This window comes from Sapajus apella, unplaced genomic scaffold (genome assembly GCF_009761245.1).
Source record: "Sapajus apella isolate SASKATOON/1434 unplaced genomic scaffold, GSC_monkey_1.0 scaffold6, whole genome shotgun sequence".
NCBI lineage: Eukaryota > Metazoa > Chordata > Mammalia > Primates > Cebidae > Sapajus > Sapajus apella.
In genome coordinates, this window is record NW_022436946.1 from 22,438,291 (window position 1) to 22,463,102 (window position 24,812).

A 24,812-nucleotide genomic window follows, 5' to 3' on the forward strand; every position below is an offset into this window, starting at 1 on the left:
ACCAAAAAGCAACCAATTAAAGTCCCTGGAAGTTGACCTAAAGGCGCACAGCAAATGGAGAAACATTTATTTCAAAAAAATCTATTAAATATTTATGAGTGAGAAGCTAAAAGCTTTGCTCCGTGTGGGCGCAACCAAAAACCTTCCCCCTACTTATGGTGTCACTGGAGAGGGTTAGGCCTCCAACATCTCTCATTACTCACCTGCTCCTCCTCCCACCACTCTGTTTTGCAGAAGCTGTAAACAAGTGGGTGCCACTGAGGGAATGTGTTCTCTTTCCGGGTCCATGAGGGGGCATAGCTTTAAGGGCAAGAATTTCCTAGCACCATGCCCCGCTCCCATCTCTCTCCATCCAGGAACTTCAACAGTTTATGTTTGAATTTCCCCGGGCGCCGGAAAGAAACTAAAAGTCAATCACTCCAGTGGAAGTTCTAAGGAACTCCTTTCATTGGCCCAGGGTCTTGGAGAAGGTGGGGGTTTCTCTTGGGGTAAAAGTCCTTGCTCCCCCACCTGCGCCTGATTTCCAGCTTTCTGGAATCCCCTCCCACACGGTGGGAGCTCCCTCCGGGATTTTCACCTATGCAATCCCCTTCCACACTCTTCATGGAAGCCTTTCCCTTCTCCTTTCCTTCTCTACCCAAATAAAATCACCTTTCTACAACACTTTTTAGGTTCGATATTCACTTTGCGAGCATAAGGTGCAGCTGAAGCGGCCCCACCACTTATTCTTTAAGAGGTTGAAGGCCAAGAACCCACAACAGCCACACACACACAAAAAAAAAAAAAAAAAAAAAAAAAAAAAAGCCCACTTACACCACTGTTGAAACTAAAGCTTAAGGGTGGTGGTCCAAGTATATTAATAATAAATGATTTTTGCAGGAGAGATATATTTATGGTAGAGTTTACCTGGGCAAAATATTGCCTTTGTTGCAAGATTGCATTACCATGCATTTTTCTTAAATTACTCGACTCTACAGTAGAGAGGATAATTAATATAAAAGAGACTCCCTTTCACGAGGGCTCTCATAACCCATCCAGTCCTCACTTATAGGGCATAAGTACTATCCAAAGCCTAGAATACTGGTTCCCAATCACCTCAACACACTCTGAGGCAGAGATTTCATGCTGAGGGGAGCAAGAGAAAAAGACCAGGGGCTACAATCTCTACCCAGAATCCATCTTGTAAAGCAGGAGTTTTACTCCCAGAGAGTGAATTGCTACTTCCACTCTTACCTCAGATGCCGTGGTTCAGAGGCTATACCCAGAATGGTTCAAGGATGGTTTAACATGCCAAAATCAATTAATCTAATACTTAATATTAATGAAATGGAAAAAACATCTGTCTGGTCATTTCAAAAGAAGTAGAGCATGCATTTGACAAAATACAAATGTTGGATTGCTGGAACAGTGTCCTTCTCCTCTCTATATCCATAGGATATATCCCATGACATAAAGTAAGCCTGTAGTAAATGTTTACGGCAGGAATGATGAATGAATGAACATGTGAACAGAGCCAAAGCCGTAAATCATCTAGATCAATACATTACCGAATAATAGCGAGAGTAATCAAATTACGGACATGAGCATGAGGCACTTTACAAATGTCTGCCTTTCTGTGATATAGCATGCAAGCGGCTAAAAGCTCTCTGTTATCTGTAACCTAAGATTCTGGAAGCTCAATGTTGGGAAAGAAATTTCACCATTCTAAATTTCCAACTCTTAAAACTTAATTGGTGTGGTATTTGTATTGAGTAATGTTGCTTAACAATGGTCACCAAATGCTAACCATCTGTAATCCACATAGGATGTAAATATCACTTGGGATTAAATTAACTGAAATCTTTTTAGTTTTCTTAATTATATTATTTATTGTTTGACTCTCAATAGATATTTATTTTCTGCTGCAATTTTGTTTTGTCTTCTATTGAATTCATTATATCTTCTATCCCTCAGTCTATCATAATTTTCTTAATTTTACCTCAGAAAAAAAATTGATGCTTTTTTTTACAAGTATGCAATAATTATGCCATGAAATTGTGCTGACACTGAAACAGAAGTGACCTAGGGATCATTTAAAAACATTGCTATAATATTTTTGTACATCAATTGGTTTACTACCTTTTAGACTGAAGGCTTAAAAGGGAGTCTCTTTTATATTAATTATAATCTCTACCTTAGAGTTGAATAATTTAAGAAAAAACACCATAGTGATGCAATCTTTCAACAAAGGCCAATATTTAACCCAGGTAAAATTTAACGTAAATGTATCTCTTACGCAAAAATCAATTATTGCTAGTATACTTGGACCACCACACTCTAGCCTTAGTTTCAGGCTTGTCACTATCACCACTGCTGCCTTAAACCTCCACCTCAACCACAGCATTCCTTGAAATACTTTCTCCTCTAGGAATTTCTTTAAACTTTACTTTTTCAGTTTCCAGTGCTCTTTATTTCTTTGTGTAGGTTAGGTGTCTGCCTGGTATCATATTTCTTCCACCTGGAGAATTATCTTTAATGTTTTTTTTTTAGTTGCTCAGTACTTCTTTGCCTGAAAAAAATAAAAAAATATGTCCCCTTAATTTTTATTATGGGTATCCTCTCTAGATACAGAATTCTGGGATTGATAGGATTTTGTTCATTTTCTTTGTCTTTTCAGCATTTTAATGATGTCATTGTATGGTCTTCTGGATTACATAGTTTTTGGCATACTCTTTATTTTCATTCACTGTAGGTAATGTGTCTTTTTTCCTTCTCTCTACTTTTAGGATGTTCCCTGTTTTTTGCTTTCAGCAACTTGAATATAATAACCATATCATCTTTATATATACATCTTGTTTGGTGCTATCTGAGCTTCTGGACTTGTGATTTGGTATCTGTCATTAATTTTGGAAAATTTTTAGCCATTATTTCTTCCAAAATTCTCCTACCCCATTCTTTTTCATCTCTGTCATGTTTTTTATTTCTGCTATTAAAAGAAAAACTTTTGACTGGGCATGGTGGCTCACACCTGTAATCCCAGTACTTTGGAAGGCTGAGGAATGTGGATCACCTGACAGCAGGAGTTCGAGACCAGTCTGGCCAACATGTTTAAACCCCGTCTCTACTAAAAATACAAAAAAAGTTAGCTGGGCATGATCACGCACACCTGTAATCCTAGCTACTCAGGAGGCTAAGGCAGGAGAATTGCTTGAACCCAAGAGGCAGAGGTTGCAGTGAGCCGAGATTGCAACATTGCACTCCAGATTGAGTAACAAGAGTCAAACTCTGTCAGAAAAAAAGAAAAAGAAAAAGTTTTGACAAATTAAATTTAGCAGAATTTAGTTGAGCAAAGAATGAACCAGGCAGCACTCAGAACTAGAAAAGGTTCAGAGATCTTCACCCAACAACTTGGGCACAACTATGTCACATCCTTTTTCTGTCTATAGAAAAGCATACAGAAGCAGCTTGATTGATTTCAGCTCAGCATTTGCCTTATTTGGGCATGTTCTGATCAGTTGGCAGCCTGTAATTAGCTGAATTTTGGCTGAGACTCAGCTCCTCGTTAAAAGAATATACTCAAGTTACATTGCAGTTTTTATATACTGAGTTAGGTTGCAGTTTACTACAGAGAAATTCAAAGTACAGAGGTAGCTTTAGAAGAAATCCATTTAGTTTAGTAAAACTCTTTATCTTTATATTTCACATTTGGTAATTTCTAGTGAATTATTTTTAAGTTCAATGACATTTTTGCCTCCGCTGTGTTGAGAGTATAAATGAGCCAGTCACAGGCATTTTTTCTCTGTTACTGTGCTTTACATTGCTAGCATTTCTATTTGATTTCTTACAATTTCTATCACTTCGCTGAAGTTACCCATATGATCTTGTCTGTTGACCTCCTTTCCAAACAGAGCATTTAGCATAATAAATTTAAATTCCCCTGTCATATTTTGAGTCTAGTGCTAATTCATTTGTGTCTTGGGAATATTTTTGTTTCCTGGGCTTTTCATATATCTCATAATTTTTTGTTGAACATTGATGCCTTGTGTAGACAATAGAAAATGAGATAAATAGATTTTTGCTTGGATCCAGGTATATCTTTCCTTCTGCTAGATCTTTCTTTAGTACAGTGGTTTTGTGTTCATCTAACTAAGCTGGATGTGAAAATTTTTGTTTCTGTGGTTATACTCGGTGAACCACAGCCTCAAATTCCTCTCCTAGAGCTGGTTTACCAGAGAATTTTTCTTAATATCTTCTTCTTGTTCAGGATTAGATTTTCCCACTGTGATGAAATTCAGAAATTACATCTCTTGCAGCTTGCCAGCACTATTTCATGGTTATCTTTACTGGACACTTGTTAGCCTGGTGAAGTGGGATAGAAGGGTCATTCCTGATGCTCTGAGTAAGTCTCCATAGTAGGCAGGCACTGGTCAAGAGTCTGCCCTCTACAAATGCTACTGACTCTCCTTCAGTTGCAGTCCTGGGCCTGCTATATACCTTCATTTTCCATTAAAGGTAAAGTTTTTGGTAATCCTCTCCCAGCTGCAAACAATTTTCATCTGTGCCCTAAGATTGACATTTGTGTTACCACCAACAGCTCTACAGATTAAGCCTTTTCTACCTGATAGTGGGAATAGGAGGAAAAAGATCCTAATAGAGTTTTGTGCTTTGCTTCCAGTAGTTACTTTTCCCCTTTGTGCCTGTACAATAGGAGAAACTTTCTCAGGACAGGACCTCACTCTGTCAACCAGGCTGGAGTGCAGTGGTGTGATCTCAGCTCACCGGAACCTCCGCTTCTCAGGCTCAAGTGATCCCCTTGCCTCAGCCTCCCAAGTAGGGAAGGACTACAGGCATGACACCATGTCTGGCTAATATTTGGATTTGTTTTTTTGTTTGTAGGGCAGGGTTTCACCATGTTGCCCAGGCTGATCTCAAACTCCTAGGCTCAAGAGATTCACCCAATGCCTTGGCTTCCCACAGTGCTGGGATTACAGGTAGCGTGAGCAACCACACATGGCCCCAGTATTTTTTACTAGGGAAGTTCATGTAAGGTGAAAGGAAAGAAGGAAAAAGAAAGATCATTCCCTGGTGTTTGGATTGGCACAAGGCTTGCATGATGTCAATTTAATTTCCAAGTTCACTGTATATACCTAATGGTAGGGGTGAGGTATAACTCTTCCTTGATTTGCCTTTAACTGGCAGCTATCTCCCCCTTTCCTCTTGAACTTATGTCTTTTGCTAGCTTTGGTGTTTTCTCTCCTCAGAATTCAATACAACCTGTCTTTGTACAAAGGTAGGTTAATATTTATTGTTCCTTTTCTTGTGTTGTTAGTTCTAAGTTTCCAGTTCATTAAATTGATTTCTCAAGGAACACATACAATGATATCTTGCCTGCCCTTTATTGTTCAAACAAAAATTGTTTCCAAAGTCTTCATGTTCTTTTCCTGAATCATAATCAACAGCTAGAGGCATACCATTCTGTCAGCAAAAATGATTTTTTTCCAAATTTTCAATAAAATGGTGGTATCAAATATTCTCAACCACACATGACTTCTTTCAAATACCTGAACTTAGAGTCCCTTAGACTCACCTTTTGTTTGCTACACTGAAAATTTGTAGAGCTTCTTCCATTGTGTTCTCTGCTCCATTGTAAATATTGAACAAATATAGTCCTCATTCTCTTTGCAGATATTCTGTTTATTTACATCTCTTTGACTCAACTGACAGTTGTTATATGTTTTCCTTGACACACTGTTTTCCCCAGTAGGCAGCTCCTGGGCATGCTCATTCACTTACAGCTCATGAATCATGGGGCAGATTTAACAAGATGCAAGCTAATCCCATTAAATGCCCCATTCCTATCATGTTATATGTCCATCATGCTACTAACTCTCACCTCTACTTTCTGACGATCGCCAGAGATTTGTAATAATACTCTCCCTAGATTAAGTCAACAATTTGATACCTCACTCTGTTTTTTATTCATATCTTTATTTTTTTGTGTAGGTTAGGTTCTGCCTGGTATTGTATTTCTTCCATTTGAAGAAGTCTCTTTAAAATTCTTGGATTGATAGGATTTTGTTCCTTTTCTTTGTCATTTCAGCATTTTAATAATGTCATTTTATGGTCTCCTGGATTGCATAGTTTTTGGTGAGAAGTCAGCTATACTCTTTACTTTCATTTCACTGTAGGTAATGTGTCTTTTTTGTGTGTAGCCACAAATTACTTACAGCTCCAGTCATGGGAAATAACACTCATTTCTCTGCTTCTTCAGATATAATAATGTGCAATTTGCTTTCATCAGTAAAATGTGGTAAAAGTGATGTTGAGTAACTTCCAGGCCTAAGATTGAGAGGTCTTATAGTTTCTACTCTAACCCTCTTAGAATATAGACACCATGTGAACAAACTCCAGTTTGTTGAGGAAGCATTAGTAGAGAACCAAGTGACAGCCAGACAATGACAGCCTGAAGACATGAGACCATCGTAGGCCATCAGCTTCAGTCTAGTCATCACGTGACTAAAGTTATATTAGTGAGCTTAGATGTAACCAATAAACTTGTCCATCTGAGCCCAATACAAATTGCTGACCAACAGACCCCAAGCTCATAAATGTGTTTACAAGACACAGAATTTGGGGGCAATTTGTAACAGCAGTAAATAATACACACAAACAGCAAGGGAGTTTGAAAATGAGAAATTTTTTTTAGATTTTGAAAAGGTAATATAAATAAGCATTGTGTAACACTCTGATTAGAGACTGAACTAGGATCCTGTAATCAAACACATGAAAGTTTCTGCAATGAAATGTATGAACAGCCACAGTTAAGGAGCTAAAGATTATAAATCATTATGATTTGTTTATGTTATACTGAGCTGATAAAAAATAGTTTTTTAAAAATTCATTTCATGAAGAATAAAATTTGAAATTTGAAATAATCACTTAGGTCTATAGCTTAACTGAAATACATTTTGTTATCCATCATAAAAATTACATACAAATCTCCCTTTATAACAACATTCACTGATTCACATGATGTTACTGCGGATTCATCTATTATAATGGTGACAGCTGAGTCTACTAGGAACTTTACAGAACAGTCAATAGAAATTTAGGAAATTTTATTTGCTGCATCACAGATCTTTAGAGCTTTTTTTATCTTGCATACCTGAAACTTCGCACACTTTTACTATTATCTTCCCATTTCCCCCTTCCCTCAACCCCTGGCAAACACCATTTTACCCTCTGCTTCTATAAGTTCAACATTATGAGATTCCATATTAAGTGAGATCATATGGTATATGTTTTTCTGTGTCTGGCTTATTTTACTTAGCATAAGGTCCCCCAGGTTCATTCATATTGTTGCAAATGGCAGGATTTTCCTCAGTTTTTAAGGCCAAATAATATTCAGTTGTATGTGAATGTTCATATAAATGTGATATGTGTCTGTATATATACATATACATACCACGTTTTCTTTATTCATTTATCTGCTAGCGGACATTCAGATTATTTCCACATCTTGGCTATAATTAATAATGCTACAATGAACATTGGATTGCAGATCTACTGTGCAGTATAATGCCTATAGCTAACAATACTGATCATACAATTAAAACTTGCTAAGAAAATTGATTTTTTGTTAAGTGTCCCTACCACACATGAACAAATATAATGACACTGGCTATAAAAGGGGCAGGAGAAAATTTTGAGAGTTGACAGATATATCTATGGCCTTGATGGTGGTAATGGTTTCCTGGGTGTATGCTTACCTCCAAACTCATAAAGTTGTATGTGTTAAATATGTAGAGCTTTTTACATGTCAATAACACCTCAATAAAGTATTTTTAAAGAACTCATTTGTCATATTTAATTTATTTTTCTACAGGGGGTTCATACATTATACTCTTCTTCTATGAAGAAAATTCATATTTCCTTCTTATTACATAGTTATTTTAAGACTTCTATAGATTTCTCTAGTACTTAAACAAATTGCTGTAATTAACAGGACATTAGTATCTTTCAAAACTCTGGTGGAATTCATGTGCATCCTGGTTTCAAGGTTAAAAAAAAAAAAGTATTCTTGGGCTTCCACTCTGTCTACCTAATTTTTCTGAAAAGCTCATTTAGGCAGGCACACACATGCACACACACACACATACACACACACACACACACACACTTTTAACAGAGAGCCTGGCAAAGGTTTGTAAAAAGCTCTTTTTTCTAAGACATACTTAAAAATGAATAAGTTTGCTCTAATACACTGGCATGGAAGAATGAAGCAGGGTATACAGAAGATAAAGAAACACACACTGATAGAAGATTAATTGCTACAGTTATAGGAGAAATTATTCTGATAGCAAAGTTGAAAGGAAATAACATAGTAATTAACAAACAATATATGACCATCTCTCCCTTATTTTCTACCTTGATGAAAGGATTCCTTCATTTTTCCCAATCTATTCCCATTTTTTTTTGTTGTTGTTGTTGGTTCTTTCCTAACTTTAAAGAGCCCAAGTATCTATTAGCAGATTTCATTTCTAAATTATCCATTTCTATAGGTTCTTCTTTTAACTCAGATTCAAATTACTACTAATTCCCAGTAATCTTTTTTAAAAAGCTAGATAAATCTTTTATACAAAGATAGATAAGGCCAGGCGCGGTGGCTCACGCCTGTAGTCCCAGCACTTTGGGAGGCCAAGGCGGGTGGATCACGAGGTCAAGAGATCAAGACAATCCTGGCCAACATGGTGAAACCCCTCTCTTCTAAAAATACAAAATTTAGCTGAACGTGGTGGTGCACACCTGTAGTCCTGCTACTCGGGAGGCTGAGGCAAGAGAATCACTTGAACCCAGGAGGCAGAGATTGCAGTGAGCCGAGATCACGCCACTGCACTCCAGCCTGTCAAAAGAGTAAGACTTTGTCTCCAAAAAAAAAAAAAAAATACATAAATAAAACTACTTCTGAAAAAAACACAGATAGATTAAAAAAAAAAAGAAGTAATGAAATATGCAGCCTCATAGCTACCATGTTATTAGTACTTTTTCTCTGACCAATAAGCCTTTTAAAGATCTACTTATATTAGCTCTCACTGTTACATTATTTTACATTTACATACCAAGGCAAGTCTCCAAATTTTAACCCCAAAATAGTTCAGTCAAGGGACACTTGCTAACTCTAAATTGTTAATTCAAAATTTTCTTTGCAGTTACTAATCTGCCCGATCTTTATTATATTTTATAATTTTTTATCATTTGTTCCTTGAAACATTCTCCATTCTTGATCTGGTTCTCTGAGTATACACAGTGAAACACTGTGTATTGTGTATATGAAATTTACAGTATTTTCTGTTCCTTTTTGTTAGGCATAGCATATTCCTTTTCCCATGACTCTCTTCTTTAGTTATTCAAAGTAATTGTCCTGAGTTATCTCATACTCTTCCATAATTTGTGTTATTTATAATGGTAAATTTCCAAACCTACATCTTTAGTCTACCATAATATGCTTAAATCAGGACAAATTATTTAATTACAGACTTTATATTTGTATGACATACAAAGAAATCAACTGAAATTTTTCCCAGAGTAAATTCAGTATATTCCCACAAATCTTCACATATTTCTTTATCTCCTTTCTTGTTTAATTAGCTGATATCAAAACAATGACTAGGATTCATTCATAATAGTGCCTTCATGGGAATAGTTTCAATTGGTGGAAATTAGGACAGATTTTTGGTCAAGTGGAGAAAATTAAGTTGACAAGGTAGGCATAAGTCAGACTATTTAAACACACATGTCATTTGAATTAGTCTGCTTTCACACTACTGGTAAAGACACACCTGAGACTGGGCAATTTACAAAAGGAAGAGGTTTAATGGACTTAAAGTCCCATGAGGTTGGGGAGGCCTCACAATCATGGCAGAAGGCAAGGAGGAGCAAGTCACATCTGACATGGATGGCAGCAGGCAAAAAGAGAGAGCTTGTTCAGGGGAATTCCTCTCTAAACCATCAGATCACAAGAGACTTATTCACTATCATGAGAACAGCTGCCCCCATGATTCAATTACCTCCCACCAGGTCCCTCCCACAGCACATGGGAATTCAAGATGAGATCTGGATGGGGACACACCCAAACCATATCATTCTACCCCTATCACCTATCAAATCTCATGGCCTTACATTTCAAAACCAATCATACCTCCCAAGTCCCCCAAAGTCTTAAATCATTTCAGCATTAACTCAAAAGTCCACAGTCCAAAGTCTCATCTCAGACAAGGCAAGTCCCTTCTGCCCATGAGCCTGTAAAATCAAAAGCAAGTTAGTTACTTCCTAGATACAATGGGGATACTGGCACTGGGTAAACACAGCCATTCCAAATGGGAGAAATTGACCAAAACAAAGGGCCTACAGGCCCCACGCAAGTCCAAAATCCAGCAGGCAAGTCAAATCTTAAAGTTCAAAAATGATCTCCTTGAACTCTGTGTCTCACATCCAGGTCATACTTAAGCAAGAGGTGGGTTCCCATGGTATTGGGCAACTCTGCCCTTGTGGCTTTTCAGGGTACTGCCTCCCTCCCAACTGCTTTCATGGGCTGGTACTGAGTGCCTGCAGCTTTTTCAGGTGCATGGTGCAAGCTGTCAGTGGATCTACCATTCTGTGGTCTGGAGGACAGTGGGTCCTCCTCTCAAAACTCCACTAGATGGTGCCCCAGTAGGGTTCTGTGAGGGGGCTCTGACCCCTACATTTCCCTTCTGCACTGCCCTAGCAGATATTCTCCATGAGAGCCCCACTCCTGCAGTAAACTTTTGCCTGGACATCCAGGCATGTCCATACATCCTCTGAAATCCAGGTGGAGGTTCCCAAACCACAATTCTTGACTTCTGTGCACTGGCAGGCTCAACACCACATGCAAGCTGCCAAGGCTTGGGGCTTGCAACCTCAGAAACCATTGCCCAAGCTCTATATTGGCTTCTTTCAGTCATGGCTGGAGCAGCTGAGATACAGGGCACCAAGTCCCCAGGTTGCACATGGCAAAGGGACTCTGGGCCCAGCCCATAAAACTACTTTTTCCTCCTAGGTCTCCAGGTCTGTGATGGGAGGAGCTGCCATGAAGACCTCTGACATGACCTGGAGACATTTTTCCCATTGTCTTGGGGATTAACATCGGGCTTTTTGTTACTTAATGCAAATTTCTGCAGTTGGCTTAAATTTCTCCTCAGAAACTGGGATTTTCTTTTCTATTGCATTGTCAGGCTGCAAATTTTCCAAACTTTTATGCTCTGCTTCCCTTTTAAAACTGAAGGCCTTTAACAACACCTAAGTCACCTCTTGAATGCTTTGCTGCTTAGAAATTTCTTCCATCACATACCCTAAATCAATTCTCTTAAGTTCAAATTTCCACAAATCTCTAGGGCAGGGGCAAAATGCCACCAGTCTCTTTTCTAAAACAAAGCAAGAGTCACCTTTGCTTCATTTCCCAACAAGTTTCTCATCTCCATCTGAGACCACCTCATCCTGGATTTCATTGTCTCTATCATCACCAGAATTTTAATCAAAGCCATTAAACAAGTCTCTAGGGGGGTCCAAACTTTCCCACATTTTTCTATTTACTTCTGAGCACTACAAATTGCTCCAATCTCTGCCTGTTACTCAGTTCCAAAGTTTCTTTTACATTTTCAGGTATCTTTTCAGCAATGCCCCACTCCACTGGTACCAATTTACTGTATTAGTCCATTTTCACATTGTTGATAAAGACGTACCTGAGACTAGACAATTTACAAAAGGAAGATGTTTAATGGACTTAGAGTTTCACATGGCTGGGGAAGCATCATAATCATTTGCAGAAGGCAAGGAAGGTCAAATCACGTCTCACATGGATGGCAGCAGGCAAAGAGAGGTCACTCATTCAGGGTAACTCCTCTTTATAAAACCCTCAGATCATGAGAGACATTCATTATCACTAGAACAGCACAGGAAAGACCTGCCCCCATGATTAAATTACCTCCCACTGGGTCCCTCCCACAACACAGGGGAATTCAAGATGAGATTTGGGTGGGGACACAGCCAAGCCATATCATCATTCAAGAAATTTGACCTTATCTCTACAAGTAATGGGAAATAATTTGGGTATTAAAAAATATTATTAATGTTATTTTTATTGATAAATTATAGTTGCATACATTTGTGGATACAGTGTGATGTTTTGGTATATGAATACAACGTGAATGAGTAATTCCAGCTAATTAACAAACCCATTACCTTGCTTCCCTATCATTTTTTATGGTGAGACACTTGAGATTTGCTCTCTTAGTTATTTTTGAAATATACAACACGTTATTATCAAGTATAGTCACCCTGCATTGCAATATATTTCAAACCTATTCCTTTTGTTTCTCTGAAACTTTTTATTCTTTGATCAACAACTCCCTATTCCCTCCCTTCCTACCACCCCCAACTCCTGCTAAACATCCTTCTACTCTCTACTTGCATGAATTCAACTTTTTTAGGTTCAACCTATAAATGAAATCATGTTATCTGTCTTTCTGTGCCTTGTTTTATTCACTTATGTAATGTCCTCCAGGTTTATCCATGTTGTCACAAACGACAGAATTTCCTTGTTTTTTTTAAGGCTGAATAACATTTCATTGTGTATATATGCCACATTTTCCTTACCCATTCATTTACTGACAGAGAGGTGGATTCTATATTTTGGCTGTTATGACTTATACTACAATGGACACGGGAATGCAATATCCCTTCAATATATTGATTTCAGTTACTTTGGATATATAGTCAGAATTGGGATTAATAAATCATATGGTAGTTCTATTTTTAGTTTTTTGAGGAACCTCTATATTGTTTTTCATAATGGCTATAGTTACTTACATTTCCACTAACAATATACAAAGGTTCTCTTTTCTCAACATCCTCTCCAACACTTGTTTTTATCATTTTTATAAAGACCAATCTAGCATATATGATATTTCATTGTAGTTTTAATTTGCATTTTCCTAATGATTTGTAATGCTGAGCATTTTTTATGTACCTATTGGTCATCTGTGTGTCTGAATAATGTCTGCTAATGTCATTTGTTAATTTTTTAATTGCATTATTTGTTTTCTTGCTATTGAGTTGCTTGACTTTCTCATATATTTTGGATATTAACCTTTTATCAGTTGTATAGTTTGCAAATATTTTCTCCCATTCTTTGTTTCTTTACATTGTTAATGGTTTTCTTTGTTGAGAGAAAGCTTTTTAGTTTGCTGCTATTTGATTTGCCTGTTTTTGCTTTGTGGTTTATGCTTTATGTGTCATTTCTTAAAAAGTTGTTGCCCGGACCAATGGCATGGAGATTTCCTCTACATTTTCTCGCAGTAGTTTTACATCTTCAGGTCTTATATTTGTCTTTAATCCATTTTGAGTTGATTTTTGTATATGGCATAAGACAAGGGTCTAGTTTCATTCTTCTTCAAATGGATATCTAGTCTTCTCAGAAATCATTTATTTGAGGCTATCATTTTCCCATTGTGTATTCTTAGCACTTTTGTCAAAAATCATTTGACCAGAAATTCATGAGTTTATTTCTGGATTTTCCAATAGTACTATGCTGTTTTGATTACCATAGCTTCACAATATGCTTTAAAATTAGGAAGTGTGATGCCTCCAGCTTTGTTATTTTCATTCAAGAGTATTTTATTTGGCATTGTTCATGGCTCCACATATATTTAAGGATTGTTTTTTATATTTCTGTCAAAAATTACTGTGAAATTTTGATAGGATTAAATCTATAGATGTCTTTGGGTAGTATAAACATTTTTATAATATTAATTCCTCAAGTCTATAAACATGGGTATCTTTTCATCTATTTGTGTTTGCTTCAATTTTCTTTTCATCATTGTTTTATAGTTTTCAGTATACAGGTCTTTTATTTCTTTGGTTAAATTTACACTTAATTATTTAATTATTTTACCATTATTGTAAATGTGATTTTAAAATTTGTTTTAAATAGCGTGTTATTAGTATATAAAAATGCAAGTAATTTTTGTATGTTGATTTTGTATGCTTTGACTTTAGTGAATTTGTTTGCAAGTTCTAACAGTTTTTTGGTGAAATCTTTAGGGTTTTCTGTATATAAGACATTGTCATCAGCAAATACAGGCAATTGGAAAGAAATAAGTTCTATATTAAAATTTTTTATATTAATATTTTCTATATTAAAAAAGAAGTAGTGAGAGTGGGCATTCTTAGCTAATCCCTAATCTTAGTGGGGAAGCTTTCAATTTTTCACAATTGAGAATGATACTAACTACAAGTTTGTCACATATGGTTTTAAATATGTTGAAGTACATTTCCTCTATACCTAATTTGTTAAGAATTTTGATCAAAAAACTTGTTGAGTTTTGTCAAATATTTGCTTCTGTAGCTATTGAAATCATCACATATTTTTTATTTTTTAACATGATGTTATTGATTTGCATGTATTGAACCTCGCTTGCATTCTGGGTCCTCTAAAATAATAGCATACTCTGTTTCTCCTTCCTAATCATTGAATAATTGCTTTATGTATTTAGGAGCATAAATATATGTTGGTGAATTAACCTCTTTTTATCATCAGGTAATGACCTTCTTTGTCTACTTTTTATAGTTTTATTTAAAGTTTATTTTGTTTACATAAATATAGGTAACTTTGCTTCATTTTGGTTTCCATTTTCATGGAATATCTTTTTCCACCCTTTCATTCATAGTCTACATGTGCTGCCACTAGAAAAGGGTATCTCTTGTAGGCAGCACATAGTTGTATCTTCTTTTTTTATGTATTTGGCCATTTTGTATTTTTGTTGGAGAATTTAATCTATTTACATTCAAGGTAATTATTGATAGGTTTAAGCTTGTATATTAATCTGTTCTCACACTGCTAATAAGGACATATCCAACACTTGATAATTTATTAAGGAAACAGGTCAAATTGACTCACAATTCCACACCACTGGTGAGCCCTCAGGAAACTTACAATCTTGGAGGAAGAAGCAAACATGTCCTTCTTCACATGGTGGCAGCAAGGAGAAGTGTTGAGTAAAAGGGGGAAAAGCCCCTTATAAAACAAACAAATCTCATAAGAACTCACTCACTATCATGAGAACAGCAGCATGGGGGTAACCACCCTCTTAGATCAATTTCCTTTCACTGTTTCCCTCCTATGACACATGGGGATTAAAGGAGCTACAATTCAAAATGAGAGTTCGATGGGGACACAACCAAACCATATCATTTTGCCACTGGCCTCTCCCAAATCTCATGTCCTAACATTTTAGAACACAATCATGCCCTTCCAAAAGTCTCCCAAAGTCTTAACTCATTCCAGCATTTACTCAAAAGTCTAAGTCCAAAGTCTTATCTGAGACAAGGGAAGTTCCTTCTGCCTGTGAGCCTATAAAATCACAAGCAAGTTAGTTACTTCCTGGATACAATGGGCGTAGAGGATGTGGGTGAATACACCCTCTCCAAATGGGATAAATTGGTCAAAACATAGGGGCAACAGACCCCATGTAAATCCAAAACCCAATAGGGCAGTCATTAAACCTTAAAGTTCCAAGATGATCTCTTTTGACTTGCTGTCTCACATCCAGGTCACACTGAAACAAGAAGTGGGCTCCCATGGCCTTGGGCAGCTCCTCCCTTGTGGCTTTGCAGTGTACTGCCACCATGGACTGGTGATGAGTGTCTATGGCTTTTAGATGTACAGAGCAAGCTCTCAGTGAATCTATCATTCTGGCTCTGGAAGACAGTGACTGTCTTCTCACAGCTCCACTAGGCAATGCCCCAGTGGGGACTCTGTATGGGGGTTCTGATCCCACATTTTCCTTCCACACTAGCCTAGCAGAAGGTCTCTATGAGGATGCCACCCTGCAGAAAACTTCTGCCTGGACATCAAGAAATTTCCATACACTCCCAGAAACCTAGGCAGAGGTTCCTGAACTTCAGTTCTTGACTTCTGTGCACCCACAGGCTCAACACCACATGGATGCCGCCAAGGCTTGGCATCTGCACTATCTTAAGCCATGGACTGAGCTGTACTTTGGCCCCTTTTAACCAGGCTGGAGCAGCTGGGACACAGGGCACTAAGTCCCTCAGCTGCACACAACAGGAAAACATCTGAAATCTGCTGAAAGCTTTGAATGTGATGTGTTTCTTATCTTTTGCTGTTTTCAGTATTCTTTCTTTGTCTAAATTTTGACAATTTGATTATATGTCTTGGTGAACTTCTCTTTGGCTTGAATTTTACTGGCAGTCTCTGAGCTTCTATATCTGAATATTATCATCTTTTGAAAATTTCATCATTTGAAAATTTTTCAACCACTATTTTCTTAAATATGCCTTCTAGGCCTTTATATCTCTCTTGTCCTTTTGAAACTCCCTACTATGTGGTGGTTAGTTTTTGCTTCATGGTGTCCCATAATTTATGTAGGTCTTCTTCATTCATTTTCATTTTTTTTTTCTTTTTACTTCTCTGATTGGATAATTTCAAATATCCTGTCTTTGAGCTTATTACTCTTTCTTCTGCTGGATCAAGTCTGCTATTTAAACACCTATTGGATTTTTCTCAATTGTTATATTCTTTGTCTCTAGGATTTTTATTTTTTATTTTTTACTTTTCTTGGTTAAACTTCTAATTTTGTTAATGCATTGCTTTCCAAATTTTTTTATTTTTCTGTTTAAATTTTCTTAAAGCTTTCTTTCTGGATTTCTTTATAGGTTGATTATTTGGAATCATTTTTTGGTCATTTCATAGATCTCCATTTCTTGCAGGTCTATTATCAGAGCTTTATTAGTTTGTTTTTTTTCTCTGTGGTGGTATCATGTATTTTCCTGATTTTTTGTAATACGTGTCCCTATATTGATATCTGCGTTTTTTAGCAAACAGCCACCTCTCCCTGCCTTTGTAGGTGATTTTTGGTGGTGATAGACCTTTACTAGCCTAGCCTGGGATTCTGGAGGAATCAGCTAATAGCAACCTCAGACAGGCTAAACGTGGTGTCAGGTTTCCTAGCTGGGCTTGGCCACTTTCTGTGCTCTGAGGTCTAATGGTAGTGCTGGTGGTACTCTGTGATTTGGTGAGACCACTAACTGGACTCTACTGTCAAGTGGGGCTTCTTGCTGGACTCTGTGATTGTCTCTGAATGGGCAGGGTTATAGATTTTTTTCCTTGGCTGAGTGATACTGTTGCTCAGAATCTGTAGTTATACAGGATTATATTCTGGGTTCTGAGACTAGGTGAAGTTGCTGGAGTAGCTGCTTAACCATATAAGATGAGCAGGGTCAGAGGCCACGTTTCTTAGATATGCATGGACTTAGTTTTGCTTCCTAGACTATGGTGGGCTTAAACAGAGTACCAAGGCTTTTTGGAGTCACTGCTCTTCAGCTTGGGTTGAGTGGGGTCACATGCTCTCTCTGTGAGTACCAAGGCTATATGGAGTAGCTGGCTAGGGACTCAAGCCTGGCAAACTTGTGGACTGTGTTCCTACAGCACTATGCTGTTGGCTAGTCATGGTGTAATCCTCCTGGTACTCCCAATGTTTCCCATAGGCTGAGACAGGAGTGACCCTATGAAGGGTCCCAGAATTGTGTGGAAACTGAATGTCTACCTCCAACTCATTTTTTTCACTGTAGAAACCATGGGTCAATGGGAATCCTCTGTGTGTGGCACTGTACTGCCTTGGGGTATGGCCGGTATAGTCAAAGAGAAGCATTCCTCTGACCTCCTGAACATGTTTTCTCTCACTTCTGTAGTCCCAGCATATCTCTCAGCCCCACTCCTGAGTTCTGGGATTCCCCACAGTTATTCTTGTCTGTGGGCAGTTTGCTAGTTGGATTTCTGTGGGGAGAGGGTGGAGGTGGAAAACTTCTATTCTGCCATCTTGCTGATGTCACTCCAGTTTTGGAATTTTTGACTGACCTGTTCAAGTTTTACTTTAGAAGGATATTTAATAACTGATGAATGTAATTCAATCTCAACAAATCCAAAAGTTATGATTTGGGAACTTGGCCAGAGATTCTAAAATTCCTGATAGAAAACAATCATGTGAAAATGGCCAAAAAATTTTTAAATATAAAAGTTACACACCAAAAAATTGCTTTTCAGTTTCCACTGGTGAAGTTTTTCAAATATATTTGTAGAACACAAGATAGAAATATCTCTGAAGTAACAAAAAACATAGGCCAGGATGAGGCTGAGTATTGGCAATGATCCATTCCATCTATTAGAGAAAGGTTAATACACACACACACACACACACACACACACACACATGCACACACACACACAAATGCTTTCATACAGTAAGCCATGCCTACAATTTGAGATGAATCTCTATGCAACATCTACCCCATTTACCATTGCTACACTATGTTGCTCTAATGCAAAAATTTAAGTTTTCCCACTTCTAGAAGTATACTCTGTAGTGACAGTAATACCAACCAGAGCATTCTCTATAAAACTCAGTATGTTCCAGGCCCTATACTAAGTGCTTTACATACATTATCATATTGAATCTTCCCAAACAGTGACTATTCCTAAGATAACAGATGTATTTTCATCCTCGCTTTATGGATTAGGAAGCAGAACATTAGAGATTTTAAGTCTTTGTGCAACATTTAGGTGAGTATGTGGTTAAACTTGGATTTGAAATAGCTAAACAGAAGACATATTTTCTTGATTTATAATAGAATTGCTGAGAGTTGGCACAATAATTTTTTATTGATGTTATATGAACATTTTAGTATCTCACTCAAGGTTTTTACTATGAACCACAAATTTTAAAAGTGATTTTTAAAAACTACTTTACCAAACCACACTTACACACTGCAAGAAAAGCAATGTAAAAGACTTAAAAATGTTTTGTTAACATTTATGTTAAGTATTTGTGCTTCAGATATTTTAAAAAGGCAAATCCATAAAATTATATGAACAAAGTTTAGTATTATTCTATGATGATATTAATTAGACCATCATTTATTTATTCATTTCAGACAAGGTGTTAGGTTCCAAGAGAATGGTGAGTATGAAAACTATGTAGTATCCTGCCAGTGAGCACATTCACATGATGACAATCTAATTTCCTAAAACTAAAATAGATTGCTTTAAAATAGCTCTTCACCATTCTCCTGAAAACACACTAAATATGTTTTACTTTTCTTTTAATAAGAGAAGGAGGAGTAATTTAAGACCTTGAATTACTAAGTATCCTTTTTTAAGAGTGTAAGTAAAAAAATATATATGATTAATTGTGAAAAGGACTACTGGCACTAACACTAATTCTCAAAGTTATTTATATTAAGGTCTTTCTAAAAATTAAAACATTCCAAAATATGTATAATTTTCATACATGGCAATCAAAAGTGAGATATCATTTTCTTCTTTGATGTATTTTCATACAAAGACATTGTGGAGCCTGTTGACATGGTCTCAGCACATAGGTCTCATTTAGCCTTGCCTATCCAATCACATTATACCAACCCTGGTTTTGCCTAATCAGGGCACATGCCCAGGAGGCCATGAGCACCAGTGTTCAAATGCTGCCACTGTTCAGCTAAAGAAAATAGGCACCAAGTCCCAGGTAAAAGGCAGGGAGGGGAAACATAAAGAGGCTAACATAATTTTGTGTTTCGAGGAAATTTTTTTCATTTTAGATTTACTTCATTTTAAAGACCATTGAAACAAAATATAAGAATTTTTATATGCTAAGGTCTTCCCATTAATAGTTTTCATTAATGAAGTTTTCTGTTCATGCTATTGGGGAAAAACATGTAAGGAATAATACAATTTAAAAATATTGTAGTTAAATGTTTGATGATGTGACCTTGATTAAATAACTTCCTTATTCATTTATTTATTCACTTAAGCAAGTGACCCTAATGTTTAAAAACAAACTCAACAATTTAACAATTTAATGATAAAGCTTTGGTAGCTATCCTTCTGTATTCTTTCTATGAATATTTAAATTTCTTTTACCAGAAAGGAAATACGTCATAGTTTGTCCACTTTTACTTACATATAATTTAATCCTTTATGTTTATCCAGAGATACTGATAATTTTTTAAGATACCAGCTCTTACAGACTCACTTTGTTCTTTGAAGGTTGACACAACACTACATTGTAAGTTCATATAAACAACTTCTTAGCATGGAAATTTTAATTGGTTACAAATTTTGTATTTAAAATGATCCTGCAATAAATATTATTTGCCATTTTATTCCCAGTATCTCACATAGTGCCTGGTACATAAAAGATGACCATGAATGTTTACTTAATAAAAAATGTGCATCTGCAGTAGGAAAACTTTCTTTAGGTTAAAATATTTGCAACTTGAAATTAAATTTTGAGAGACTATCACATGGAATTCCAAGAAGGATATATTAATTTATACTACCTCTCTTTTGAAATAAATTTGCACATCTCAACAACTCTCAGCAATTTATTATAAATATTTATTGTGATATTTGCCTATCTGATAAAATGCAGTTTTCATTGTTTTCTTTTGTATTCTTCCTTTAGTAAGATCAACAGTCTTCACAAATTATTTTTAGCCAGTTTCTCTCTCTCAGATTAATTGACTGTTCATGCTGTTTAGCTATTTTTCTAAGTTATTTCTTTTTCTTAATGACTTATAAAACTCATTTACATTTCATGGTCTGGATATTAAAATTTTCTCTGTAATATGAGACTAATATTTCAACTTGGATTATGTTGACTTAAATACAAGGGTTATTAAATTTTTCTGATGCAATTATGTCTTCATTAAATCTAACATATAAGTTCATTATGTAAATAGTTTCTTAGAGAATGAAGATAGTCAAAAAATAAAAGAATAATTGTTATTTTTTAATATTATACAAATTAAATGAATCAAGCCATTTTATAAGGATGTTGGATACTATAATTTAATTTCCTTGAACAGCTGTTGACATGTTCATAATTGTAAAATTCTGCCAGATTAATGTTAACCTATCTGTTTATGCATTCCATAGTAAGTAAATTCATGTTGTGCTTAAACTATAGTATTATGTTAACATTGTTTTTTGTGCTACTCTTTATGTTAATGTTATTTTGAAACTGTGATAAAATAAAAAAGATACTAACCCTGTCTAATGTCTAAATATTTACCAAACTTTAGGATATTTCTTGAACTTTTGTTGCATTTATATGCCACCTACTGAAATGTTTAAATTGTTTTAAAGCCCTCTAGTTCTGTTAGCATATTTTTTTTTTTTCTAGAGTGACATAAACTCTTACATAGTTGCATTGTAGGCATGGCCATTAACTTGCCTCAGAGTTAAAGTCTTTCTATTTGTAACTTTAGCAAACAGGTTTGTCTTAAGGAATTAACATATTTTAACAATATAGAATTATATTTTCTCGAGAAATCCTTCAATTGCCCCTTTTCAAAATGATATCTGCAATATATTAGTAGTTATAAACCAATAAGCATAGAAATTAGCATTATAATTAATATACCGTTAGAAACTGGGATTCCCTTCAGTTTGTTCACTCTTTTGAGCTCAGAGTCCCTGTGTTTATCATAGGATTCAGAAGAAAGTAAGCCAGATGTGAAAAAGGTAATGTGCAAGGAATGACACAGAGCAACTTTCCACCTGAGTTTTAGCCCACATTTTGGCAACGATGGTCTGCATATGGGTTAAAGAAGTCGGGAAAAGACACAAAGGACAGGTAGATGAGGCACAGATTGAGTGAAGATCCAATTAACTATGTATTTCAAATCTTGACAACAAATACTTCTCATTTTCTGTGGAAATGTAGTGGACAAACAGACCATAATCAATGAATGCGAGCTCAATCAACCAGCTCTACCAACAACATAGTGGCGTCGTGTACCACTCACGGAAGACTGGTGGTTACAATACAAACCAAACTGAGTGAAGACAGTAAAGCTCTGTCATCATTGAATTACTGACCACTGGAAACAGTAGACCCCAGGAACAAAAGCTCAAGAGGGCCTCTCATGACCTTCAAGTCCTTTGTTGATCTAAATAACAGATTCTCAACAAGGGATAATTTTGCCTAACAGGAGACATTTGGCAATATCTGGAAACATTTTCTATTGCACAGCTGGAAGGGAAGGTGCTACTGACGTTAGATGGCAGAGGCCCGGGATGAGGCTAATTATCCTATGGTGCACATAATAGCACCCTCTCCTCCAGCAAAGAATTATATAGTGTTGAACATCAATAGTGCCAAGGTTGAGAAACGTCCATCTAGACGAAGGAAAGCTAATAGGTTCATTCAGTAGGATGTCTTTTTTAAAAGAGTGTCAAAGACATTCCATCAATAAAATAAACACTGAGTTTCCTTGCTTGCTCAGGCAAGATAAAGTAGCCCAGTGAAGAACTTCCCTGAGTGACCCTCAGAAAGGTAGAAGCATTTATATGATAGAAAAGAGATGTTTATTGTAGTTAGGCTCATTAAAAAATTGAAACTTGTACCCTGTGAAGGGGAGGATTAGCATATAAATCTGTACATGATTGGATAAAACACGCCCTATTGTTCACTGGCTTGTAGTTTTCTTTTTTTTTTTTTGATGTGTCTTAGTCTTCTTTCAGTATCAGGGTAATACCGGCCTCACAGAATGAGGTTTGAAGTGTTCCTGCCTCCTCTATTTTTTGGAATAGTTGGAGTAGAATTGGTATTAGTTCTTCTTTAAGAGTTTGGTAGAATTTACTGTGAAGTCATTTGGTCCTGGGCGTTTCTTTGATGGGAGACTTTTCATTACAGCTTCCATCTCATTACTTACTATTGGAACATGACATCACTCTTGATGTCAAGTGTGATCACATGGCTGAGATCGTGCTTGTCAGATTTCTCCAGTGTAAAATTATTATTTTCCCCCTTCCTGATTGTTCTCTTTGGAAGTTACTGCGCACAGCCCACACTGGTGGTGTGGGAAGTTAGTTATTCAATCATTTATTTATATCAGTGTGGAATCATGGGTATTTGTTTTATACTTTGCATTTACTCCAACACCATGCTGTTTTGTTGCTCAGATTATTCCAGTTTTGGCCATAGAGAGCTATTTTGGTGGGCTTCCATGCCTTATTGACATACCCCATTGTTGTGTTTTATGTTTTATGCAAGGTTTTGTGTGTGTGTGTGTGTGTGTGTGTGTGTGTGTGTGTGTGTGTTTTCAGCACTTGCTTGCTTTCTGGCACCAACAATGTTCCAGGCTCATTGCCTATGCTTGTGCCCTGTTCTTAGAATCAGGCACTTCTCCAAAGAGCCCTGATTCTTCATATTGGAAAATGGTTTAGGAAACCAAGATCTGAGTAGTGAGTGCTTTCATTACTACTGGGGAATCATTGCTTCTATATCTTCTCAAATATGTATATATACTAACCTATGTTTTCACAAACATTCCTATAAATGACCATCTATACCTATATTAAGCTGATTATGCGTTCATACTGAGGTCTCCAGTTCCAATCTATTGCAACATAGACCATTCTAGCCTTCTCCTTTTGCCTGTCTGTAACCTCCCACTCCATAAATGAGAAAACTGACTCTTATGATCTACCATCCAGTTACTTAATTACTCAATTCTGAACTCACTCTGGTAGAGTGAGTTCAGTTTGTTGATATTTTGTTAAGGACTTTTGTGTCTATATTCACAGGAAATATTGGTCTGTAAGCTTATTTTTCCCTAGCAATGTCTTTATCTTGTTTTGGTATTAGAGTGGTTCTGGCATCATAAAATGAGTTAGAAAGTATTTACTATTATTTTGGGAAGAAATTCAAAATAATTATTATTTCTTCATTAACTGCTGGATATAAATCACCTAAAAATAGTCTTGGTCTGGTGCTTTCTTTTTTGAAGGTTTTGTTTTGCTTTGGTTTGGTTTTAGACAGAGTTTTGCTCTTGTTGCCCAGGCTGGAGTGCAATGGCACGTTCTCAGCTCACAAAAACTTCCACCTCCCAGGTTCAGGTGATTCTCCTGTCTCAGCCTCCCCAGTAGCTGAGATAACAGGTATGTACCACCATGGTTGGCTAATTTTGTGTTTTCAGTAGAGACAGGTTTTCTCCATGTTGGTCAGGCTGGTCTTGAACTCCTGACCTCAGCTGATCTGCCTGCCTCACCCTCCCAAAGTCCTGGGATTTCAGGCGTGAGCCACCACTCCTTACCCAAGATTTTTAAGTTATTGATTTAATTTATTTTACATACAGAGATTAAGGTTATTATTCTTCCCTTTGCGTGAATGTTGCCAGTGTGTATCTCTCAAAAAATTGGTCCATTTCATCTACTTATCAAATTTGTGGGCAAACATTTCTTCATAGTATCCCCTCTTTCTCCTTTGAGTGTCCAGGAAATCAGTTGTAATGATACTTCTTTCATTTGTGAAAGTGGTAATTCATGTCTTCTTCCTGCATTTTTGTGTGTTGGTAAGCCGTGCTGGAGGTTTATCTATTTTATTGATCTTTTCAAATAACTACCTTTGATGTTAGGTATTTTCTATATTGTTTTTTCATTTTCTTTTCTTTCGTTTGAAACAGGGTCTTGCTCTATCACCCAGGCACAATTATGGTTCACTGTAACCTCAAACTCCTGAACTCAAGCAATCCTCCTACTTCAGCCTTCTGAGCAGCTGGAACTACAGACACATGCCACCACATCTGAATTATTTTTTATTTTTGTAGAAATTGGGCCTTGCTATGTGGCTCTGGCTGGTATCAAACTTCTGACCTCAAGCAGTCACCCCTCTGTGGCCTCCTGAAATGCTACAATTACAGGTAGGTATAAGCCACCCAACCCAGCCTGTTTTCTCATT